The sequence below is a fragment of the Podarcis gaigeae genome (genome assembly GCF_964106915.1).
Source record: "Podarcis gaigeae genome assembly, chromosome: 6".
NCBI lineage: Eukaryota > Metazoa > Chordata > Lepidosauria > Squamata > Lacertidae > Podarcis > Podarcis gaigeae.
Window position 1 is genome coordinate 96044280 of NC_139682.1, and position 11193 is coordinate 96055472.

The 11193-nt window shown below is 41.1% G+C and overlaps 1 protein-coding gene across 4 annotated transcripts in view; it reads right to left on the reverse strand.

Annotated features, from left to right (window-relative positions):
* Window positions 1–11193, reverse strand: part of RABGAP1L (RAB GTPase activating protein 1 like) — a 148531-nt gene that overhangs the window by 94538 nt on the left and 42800 nt on the right. The gene's annotated exons all lie outside the window — the stretch shown is intronic.

Consider the following 11193-nt stretch of genomic DNA (forward strand, 5'->3'; position numbering starts at 1 on the left):
AAGAGTCGAGGGAGTGTTTTCCTTGAAAGTATCCTATTCAAGGGGGAGTAATGTGCCACGGATTACTGGCATAACACTAAATTATGCTCCGTCTGTGCCTCCAAACTTGTGGTGGAAACATCCCAAGGATCTTCCTGTAAACTCTTCGCAATGCGATAAGATAGTCAATTCAGCTTTTAACTTCCAAGAAGAGTCAGGAGTACAGAAAGTGAGATAGAATGCGGTGGGATGCTTAGATTTATCTAAGCTCAATGTTCATTAAAATAGTCTTTAAAAGGAGTAAGAAAGAATAAAAGATAAAATCGACGAGCTCATGTTAGTAGAGTGCTGGACGCCATCATACCGGAATTGCAGCTCTGTACTCCACGAAAGATTTTTTCTCTCACCAGGTTCTCCTTGTTGCTCCCAGGCTTCGGTTTATGGTCCAGATTTCTTTAACTTGAGAGCGAGGTGCTTTCTCTGCGAGCCTGGGGCTTCGCTATTCGGAGGTAGAAAGTGGCTTCGCTCAACCCACTGCTCCGCCCCGCCGTTCTCCAGTAAAACAATAAAACAATAAACTAAAAACAGAGAGAAGCGAGGAGGTAGTAAAACAGCTGGTAAGACGTTAAAATTGAGAGTTTAAAACCAGGAAGTGGCTAAAAACTACTTAAAAACTACTTAAAAGCTTAACTAAAAGCAGAGGAGCCTGACTAGGCTGTTGTCTCTGTCGCCATCTTGAATCAACTTTTGTGGAGCATCTGGGGCTCCAGAACAGATCCCGGACTCAAAACAGGGTACCACTGTAATAAATATATTTTTTTGCCACAAACTGTGGCGAGAGCCACCATCTCAAAAGCATGGTAGTTGAATTAACCAATACTCATGAAGTCTATATGGAACCTTCAAGTTCAAAGCAGAATCCCTCTGAGTAACAGGCGCTGGGGAGCAGCAGCATGAAATGGCTGTAACCTTCTTGCCCTGTAACTATTGGACACTGTCAGAAATGTGATGATGGACTAGATCCAACAAAACTATTCTATTCACTCCTATCCAATTCTCATCAAATTAATTTCATTATACTTATACATATATGGAATTTATAGAATCATAGAGTTGGAAGAGACCACAAGGGCCATCGAATCCAACCCCCTGCCAAGCAGGAAACACCATCAGAACACTCCTGACATATGGTTGTCAAGCCTCTGCTTAAAGACCTCCAAAGAAGGAGACTCCACCACACTCCTTGGCAGCAAATTCCACTGTCGAACAGCTCTTACTGTCAGGAAGTTCTTCCTAATGTTTAGGTGGAATCTTTCTTTCTTGTGGTTTGGAACCATTGCTCCGTGTCCGCTTCTCTGGAGCAGCAGAAAACAACCTTTCTCCCTCCTCTATGTGACATCCTTTTATATATTTGAACATGGCTATCATATCACCCCTTAACCTCCTCTTCTCCAGGCTAAACATGCCCAGCTCCCTTAGCCGTTCCTCATAAGGCATCGTTTCCAGGCCTTTGACCATTTTGGTTGCCCTCCCCTGGACACGTTCCAGTTTGTCAGTGTCCTTCTTGAACTGTGGTGCCCAGAACTGGACACAGTACTCCAGGTGAGGTCTGACCAGAGCAGAATACAGTGGCACTATTACTTCCCTTGATCTAGATGCTATACTCCTATTGATGCAGCCCAGAATTGCATTGGCTTTTTTTTACCATTGTGTACCATGGATCCCTAGTTTGTTGCTGAAACGTCTGGCACATGTATGAGGATATACAGTTCATGCAGGGCACTGACTAAAACTGATTGGCTTTTTCGTGTAAACAGAGAACATGGCTTAACACACAGGTTGTTGTTTTTTATTTTGATTGTGTATTTTGTGGTTTTATATTTTGATTTTATTCTGTGAAGCGCCCTGAAACCTGTGGGTATAGGGCAGTATATAAATTTAATAAATAAATAACATACCTTAAAATGGCAACAGGGAGCAAGCTGACTTTCAGGGACACCCGGCCATCTTTGATTATTTTTTAACTGAGGGTCCCCCGAAAGGCATCCAAAGAACACTCGGGTTTTGTGTAATGCAGTCTGAAACCCACTGATCTTTAGGGCAAACATTTTTTCCTTGAAACTTGAACATCTCCCAGATCATTCAAGACCACCCAGAGAAGTGCTGTTAGTTGTCCACCATGTTACAGAAGGTCACTGGCCTCAACTAGAAGTTGGGCATTTAGTGTACCAGTCCCATGCTGTGGAACACTCTTCCAACAGAGATCTGGCAGATACCCCCACTTTTGACTTTTGAAGGCTTTTCTATGCTGACAGGCCTATGGTTGCTTCATATTATTTTTAAATATTTTATGTACAGAGCCCTAATGTATTGTGAGAGAGTAATATATGACTCAGGTGGCGCTGTGGTCTAAACCACAGAGCCTAGGGCTTGCCGATCAGAAGGTCAGCGGTTCGAATCCCTGCGACAGGGTGAGCTCCTGTTGCTCGGTCCCAGCTCCTGCCCACCTAACAGTTCAAAAGCACATCAAAGTGCAAGTAGATAAATAGGTAGCGCTCCGGAAGGGAGGTAAACAGTGTTTCTGTGCGCTGCTCTAGTTCACCAGAAGTGACTTGGTCATGCTGGCCACATGACCCGGGAGCTGTCTGCGGACAAACGCAGGCTCCTCGGCCAGTAAAGCAAGATGAGCGCCGCAACCCCAGAGTCGTCCGCAATTGGACCTAACGGTCAGGGGTCCCTTTACCTTTAATATATGAATACTTTATTAAATAAATAAAACATTAAAGACACATGTAGTAGAATTCTTCCAAACACAGGTTATGAGAAGCCACAAATGCAGATGGCAGAGACATTAAGGTAAGAGTGTGCCAACCTAATTTGTGAGGTAATGAAAACCTGTCAGTGATATCCTGGCAAGAAGCTGGCAGCAGAAGAAATGAGTATAGCTAGCTCTTTTTTCATATGGAGAAAATGTATACACTTTCCACAAAAGTTAAGTATATTAAAAACATTACCTTTTCTTATCCGCCTGACCAGCCCTTTGTGCACATTCACTCAGTTTACAAAAGCTGAGAGAGATTTTTTTAAATATCAGTGATTTACTATGTCACTTAAACATGACATGTATTGGAAAAGATAACACAACATTAATAGGATTAACTTCAACATTTCACTTATTTAAAAAATAGAATTACTTTGCCAGTGCTATAATCACCTTTAATTGAAATGACACATTAGCTAAATTTATTCATGTTACTTAAAAGCATAATTTTTAGAATTGAATAATCCTTCTTAATGGCAGATCAATGTCATTTCCAGTTAACAGCTACTAATATGAGATACTGAATTCTGCTCTAAAAGCCCCACATCTTCTGCTTTTCTTTTCTTTTCTTTTCTTTTTTTTCTTTTGAAAGAAAATAAACACATTCACTTAAAATTAAAGAAAACCAGAATTTATAAAACCACCACACCAAATCCCTCCCCCCCAAAAAAAAACCCTTAATAGGAAATTTACAACTTTTTCTGCTAGGAGAAACAAACAAATATGTAACAACAAGCAACAACTGGGTGTCGACCATGATGTTTGCCTCAACACCAAAATCTTCATGCAAAACTTATTATTTTAAAGGCAGTTCCCTAAAGGTACTTTCCCTACATGTGGCTCAACAAAGGGGCAAGAGGATGAGAAAGCCAAGCACAAATATTTATAGGATGGGAGTTCCCCAATTTATGGCCCAGGGCACCACCCCCTGCAGTCCTGTGGGTGGTGGAGCTCCCAGGACGGCCACTTCTGCAGCGCCTTATGCCCAAGAAGGTTGATAGGGTTGGATATGCTCATTAAGATACTTGGGGCCTAAATTGTTGAGTGCTTTAAACAACTAATGTGAGCATCTTTAAATCAGGCCTAGAAAGAAGCCCAACTGGTGCAGCTGTTTTAACTCAGGGGTTATATGAATTCTAAATGGACAGACAGCCAGTAACCTGGCTGCCACAATTTACACCAGCTGAAGTTTCTTCAAGGGCAGCCCCATGTAAAGCACATTGCAATAGTCCAATCTGGAGGTTACCAGAGCATGGAGTACAGCAGCCAAGTCATCTTTGTCCAAAAAGGACCATAGCTGATGAACCAGTCATAGCTGGAAATAAGCACTCTTAGCCACCCTGGCAACCAGAGCCTCCAGTGACAATGTTGGATCCAGTAGTACCCCCTAACCTGCTGCTTCTGGGGGAGCGCAATTCCATCCAGAACAGTCTATATTCCTACCTCCCAGAATGAAGAACCTGTAACACATCTGTTTTTTGAGGATTCAGCTTCAATTTACTGATCCAAATCCAGCCCATCACCGCCTTCAAGCATCAATCTAGCACCTTATCCGCCTCTCCTGATTCAGATGGAACAGATTTAAAAATAGAATATCAGGCAGAGTATGAAGCACTGAGTAGATACAAAGAGAGCCTTGAGAGTTACTGCGTTAGATCACCACAATTCTCTTAGGGAAAGGTCAGTCAAAAGATAAATCCTTCTTGAATGCCAGAACGTAAGGAGCCAAGTGAATGTGAACTGCAAGAGTTCCACACCTACGCGGCAGCCACCAAGAAGGTCCCATTTCTTTTGCTTGCCAACCCAAGCAATTTCACTGTTGTGCATGCAAACAGGAACTTATATTTTAGGTAGGGTCATAACGAAGTAGGGGGTCCTTAGGCCTCTAAATTCACTGGCAGCCAGTGCAACTGGCACCAAAGTGGTACCACATGATCAGAATACAAGCCTCCATTATTAGCATCCTGGCTAAGGCCAGGCCCTGCTGCTCCAGATAGGGATACAGCTGGCATACAAGCCTGGGTTGGGAGAATGCACTCCTGGCCACTGCCACTATCTTTGCCTGCCCAGACAACAATGACTCCACCAGCACCCCAAGCTGCACACCTGGTCCTTTGCATTCCTGAAATCTGACGCTGCATCGCCGTGAATAAGCCCCACTGCTTAAGTTACTGTGGGCAATATTGTAAGAAGGACTGTGAAAGAAATACAAAACAGACTGAATTTCAGGCAACTGAATCTCAATGGAAAGGGCAGATGGTAAAAAGCCCTATAGAAATAATATTGCTACCTATAGGACATTCTGTTACCACTTCCTAGGTGTTTTCTTTCTGCAAGCTACAACTATACAACCCATCACATATAATAGACTTAATTAATTTCAAAATGGACAGATTTAACCTCCAGCCAACAGATTTAATTAAACTAATCCTCTAATTACCTGTCTTTCATCTTTTTCTTCCTTTTAGAGACTTCACTTGCTTTTCTCTTTAATTAAGATTATCTCCAATTCAACAGGAAAAAGTAGCATGTTAAAGTGTGCCAGGAAAGCCAACTTGAGTAAAATATTGGGGGGAGGCAGGTGAGCCCTGCCCCACTTAGTCGATCACAAGACACAGCACATGCACAGCATTTGAATGGCAATATCCATCAACTTTGGGGGGGGGCGGCCTCCTCAAATATTTTATTTGGGGGGCAGTGAAGGGACCTTGGCCTCTAGGAGTTGACTTCTATGAAGTGTACAGTTTGCTAAGCAATGACACATTTGTTGAAAAGATGCACAGCTTATTTTTGGTTTCGAGAAAATCTATTTTAGAAATGAGCTAAAAATAGTTTTACAGTTTTGCATGGTGGTCGTATATACATTTTCCTACAAAGAGATAAAGACAATATTTCAGGACACATTAAAACAGGAACTTTTGTACTACCTCAGTACTTTGCATCCTTGATCTGATCTCTAGGATCTGTGCTCCTGTTTCGCTATCTCCATAAAGTTCTTCCCTATCCTCAGCTTCCCTCCTTCTCACCAAGGGGCTGCCATAGAGGGAAAGACTACCAGCTATTAACTGGGATCTTTCCTTTGATCTCCCAGGCGCTCACCCTGGGAGACCAACATTTCCCTGTCTCTCACCCAGGGTCCTCCATCAACCACCCACCATGAATATACAATCTCTAGACCTTAATAAAGGCCCCAGACACAGGACTTCCAAGAAAGAAGAACATACAAAAAACAAAAAGGGAAACAAAAATGAAACGGACAATAAAAGGAAAGAAAAAAGAGAGTGAAAAAAATAAGAGAAAAAGAAACATTAGAAAAAGATACAAAAGCAAAACTTCCAATTTTCCATCAGCGTGTTACACTCACACTCTCTCTCTCTCTCTCTCTCTCTCTAACATTCTATCTTCTCCACCTTCTGTTAAACAATATTTCTTTTAAGTCAAGGTGTCTCAGAATCAATCATTTCTTTTTCCCTAATTGTTATTATTATTGATAAATTTCAACCATATTTTGCTTTTAACTTTACCTCCATTAATTCCCATCACTATTATTCCGTACTGAAGTCTCTCCATTGTGATCACATATTGGGCCAAAATTCCATAATTTCTTTTCTTCTTATATATCAGGGTGGATAAAAATCAATGGGGAAAAATTAAAAATCAGATTATATATATATATATATATATATATATATATATATGCAGGTTTTGGTGTCCTCGGGTGTCTTCCCGTGTAAAAGTTGGGGTGTCTAGGCGACGTTTCGACGAGGTCTCACTCGTCATCTTCAGGCTGGTGCTTTCGGCTTCTTGTTACTGGAACAGAGCGGGATCTCAATGTTTGAGTTCCTATAAATACTGTAGAGGGGGTGTGGTGTCTAGCCTCCAATGTTCTGGGCAGAGAGGAAGTTCCCAGGCTAGTGTGCCTTTTCTTCTTTTGTTCCTTAATTACTTGAGAGATACCTTGAGTGATTTCTTGAGTGATATCCTGAGTACCACTTAGGTGGGTCATTAGGTGTGGATTAGTTGCTAAAGTCTTTGTGTCTTGACCTCTTGAACTTTGTGAAGAGTTTTCCTGAGAAGATGGCTGTATTGCACTTAGTTGTGCTTTGGCTTGGCTTCGTGTATAGGGGCGAGCTGTGGTTTTGTGGCTTGTGTCAGCCAGATCTGTGTAGGGATTGCAGGGGGGTGCAGCATCCGGAGGTGCCACCATGGATTGGCTACTGGATGGTGTCAGTAATTCATCTGTGGAGAGGGTCTGGGTTTGGGTCTGGTGTGGTTGATTGGTGTTGGCGTTCTGTGTGCCTCTGGATCTGGTGTCAGTTTTTGTGGGGAGGGCTAATTTCCAGATGTCTGGCAAGCGGGATGTGTCGTCACGCTTGTTCATGTTGTGAGGGTGTTTCTCTATCTCGATGGCTTCCATGATTATTCTCTTGTGGTGATGTTCCGTGTTAAAGAGCAATTTGGAATCTGCAAAATTAATTTCGTGTCCTGTTTCTTTCATGTGTTGGAAAAGAGAGGAAGTTTTTTCTTCTTTTTTGACGGCATTCTTGTGTTCTGCGATACGTGCATTTATTCGTCTGTTTGTTTGTCCAATGTACGTGGCTGGGCAGACTTTGCAGGGTATTTCATAGATCCCTTGGTTTTCCAACTGGATTTTATCCTTGGGGTTTCTGAGGATATTGGCTATTTTTTGGTTGGTGCAAAAGGCTGTTTTGATATTGTGTTTATGGAGGATTTTGCTAATTTTATCTGTAGTGCCCTTGATATAAGGAAGGAGGGCCATGCCATTGTTTTCTTCTGTGTCTTGGTTTTTGGGGGGTGTTTCCTTTTGGATTAGCTTCGTAATCCTGTTTTGCTGGTATCCATTGGCAATTAACACATTTGAGAGATTCTGTAACTCAGTTGTCAAGTGGTCTTTGTCAGCCAGGCGTTTGGTTCTGGAGATGAGAGTCTTGGCTACGGAGTTTATTTGTGCAGGGTGGTGGTGTGATTGTGCATGTAAGTAGCGGTTGGTGTGTGTTTTTTTCTGGTAGATAGTGTGTCCTAGGGAGCCATCAGGTTTTTTGTAGATTAGGACGTCAAGGAAGGGAAGTTGGTTGTTGGCTTCTATTTCCATAGTGAATTGTATTTTGGGGTGTAAGTTGTTGAGATGTGTGAGGAAGCTATCCAGTTTTTCCTTCCCGTGTGGCCAAATTACAAAGGTGTCGTCAACATATCTGAGCCAAAGTTTGGGTTTGTGTTCTGACTTGTCTAAAGCATTGGTTTCAAAGTGTTCCATGTACAGGTTTGCGATGACCGGTGAGAGGGGTGATCCCATAGGTGCTCCTTCTATCTGTTTGTATCTTTGTCCATTGTGGATGAAGTACGTGTTGGTTAGGCAGTGGTTGGTCAGGTCCAAGATGTATTCGGGGGGATTGTATTTGTTTTGAATAGCTGTCAAGGCTTCATTAATGGGCACTTGTGTGAAGAGAGATACAACATCGAAGCTCACAAGTAGGTCATTAGGATGTAGGTTTTGCTTCTTTATTGTTTCTATGAACTGGAAGGAGTTTGGTACGTGTGAAGAGATGGATTCTGCATAGGGCTGAAGTTGCTTGGCGAGAAATTTAGCGAGATTTTGTAGAGGTGAGCCTATGGAGCTGACTATTGGTCTGAGTGGTGTTCCTTCTTTGTGTATCTTGGGGAGGCCGTAGAGTTTGGGGCATCTGGATGATTTTTCTCTGGGGATGCACGTATCGCAGAACACAAGAATGCCGTCAAAAAAGAAGAAAAAACTTCCTCTCTTTTCCAACACATGAAAGAAACAGGACACGAAATTAATTTTGCAGATTCCAAATTGCTCTTTAACACGGAACATCACCACAAGAGAATAATCATGGAAGCCATCGAGATAGAGAAACACCCTCACAACATGAACAAGCGTGACGACACATCCCGCTTGCCAGACATCTGGAAATTAGCCCTCCCCACAAAAACTGACACCAGATCCAGAGGCACACAGAACGCCAACACCAATCAACCACACCAGACCCAAACCCAGACCCTCTCCACAGATGAATTACTGACACCATCCAGTAGCCAATCCATGGTGGCACCTCCGGATGCTGCACCCCCCTGCAATCCCTACACAGATCTGGCTGACACAAGCCACAAAACCACAGCTCGCCCCTATACACGAAGCCAAGCCAAAGCACAACTAAGTGCAATACAGCCATCTTCTCAGGAAAACTCTTCACAAAGTTCAAGAGGTCAAGACACAAAGACTTTAGCAACTAATCCACACCTAATGACCCACCTAAGTGGTACTCAGGATATCACTCAAGAAATCACTCAAGGTATCTCTCAAGTAATTAAGGAACAAAAGAAGAAAAGGCACACTAGCCTGGGAACTTCCTCTCTGCCCAGAACATTGGAGGCTAGACACCACACCCCCTCTACAGTATTTATAGGAACTCAAACATTGAGATCCCGCTCTGTTCCAGTAACAAGAAGCCGAAAGCACCAGCCTGAAGATGACGAGTGAGACCTCGTCGAAACGTCGCCTAGACACCCCAACTTTTACACGGGAAGACACCCGAGGACACCAAAACCTGCATTCCTGTACCCGTGAAAATCTACGAAAGCAAATATATATATATATATATATAAATTGGATTTTTAAAATAAAATGCTTTTGGAGGAAAAATCTTTCTAAATATAGCTTTCTATTTAAGTTACATTATAGTCCAAAGGCTATTAGTCAGGAAATAAGGATTTGTTTAAGTTTTTCATGTGTACTAAAACTGAGTCAGTTAACAAAGATGGATACATATGATATAATGTTACTGTTTTAGTTAAATAAATTGTTTAAATTGTCATTAAGAAAATAATTATTTTTCTCCTTCCAATAAAGTACAGCTAAAAAGTTGTCCAAATATAAACAGTTAACTTGTTAAACCTCACAATAATTTCATAATTATTGGTCTATGTATTTCTAATAGTATAACCAAATCAGTAATTTTTGATATAACTGTAAAAACAACTCTGAAAATTTAAATTTATTATTCCAAAAATGAAACCTTCATCTGGTTTTAGATTCAGGTGTGTTGGTCTGACGCAATCGAAACAGAAATAATTTTTTTTTTTAAATGTCCAGTAACACCTCTAGGGCATTTCATTTTGGTTTTTTCCAGTCATCTTCCAGAGTGAGTACCATAACTTTAATGGCATCATTCTCTGAATTTGCTCCAGGTCTAAAAGTTCTCTTTTACTATTAATGGACTTATAATCACACTATAATCAAACATGCAAAATCCTCTAATTAAATAACTACATGTATATTTTCTAAAGATGTTCCTCAGAATTTTGCTACCAGTCCCTTTAGGGGATTTTACCCAGGGTGATATCCAGGTAAGGTAAGCTCAAAGAGATCGATGGGCTTAAGTTAAGGTCCATTTATTTCAACAAGTCTACTCTGAAGATAACTAGCATTCGATATCAGCCTCAGTCTACCCAGTTAATACAATTTGCAGAATACGCATTTATGCTGTGAACAGCTAATCATTTCCTTCTTTCTTTAACTAAATTTTAATACCAACTGGTCATTCAAAATTGTTATCTGAGTAGGCTGAAGAGGAAAATTTATCTTAGGAAACAAGATAATGTTCTATACTGATTTTCTACTGAAATGTTACATTCATCTAATGTTCTAATGGTGTCACAAAATCCTTACAAACAGCAGGTCATAACTGTTCATATAAAAACTATTTTATATTTTCTGAAATATAAATAAAAAATTAAATATCTTGCTGGCTTATTTACCCAATGGGCCTGTATGCAGTTTTATTCCCAGACTGTTCTGCACACATTTCCATAGCCTTGTTCTGAGGCTTAGAATATTTGTGAACGTTTCATACCATCCAGTTCAGATCATGTGATGGTGAAGGGCCTTCACCATCGCAAGCACAGTGCACTATAGATATATTAGCATGAAAGATTAATGGAGTAAAAAATCCAGAATACATGACACACTATTAAGGGTCTGACGATGTAACTGACAAACGTTACCATCCCCTTTATAGCTGTATAACCCAGTAACTCTTTGTTCAGAGAACACTACAAAGTCGTTGTGTGAGTCAACATAAAAAGTTTTTACTTTCCATAGGTGGCCAAATTAAACCCTGAATTACAAAACCACTTCAAATTGTTTTTCTAGACTGCATGCAATTTAAAGCAACCATCTTCCTCTGCTGGGGGCTAGATTTCAACATACACACCCACCCGTGACATTTTATTTTCCACCTGCACAGTGCATGCTTATTTTTAAAAACAAAACTTCTTACATGATCCATAAAGTTCCCACATTATGACTGCTTACTCCTCCCTTAAATTCACAGAAGCAGCAAACACAGCCTTTA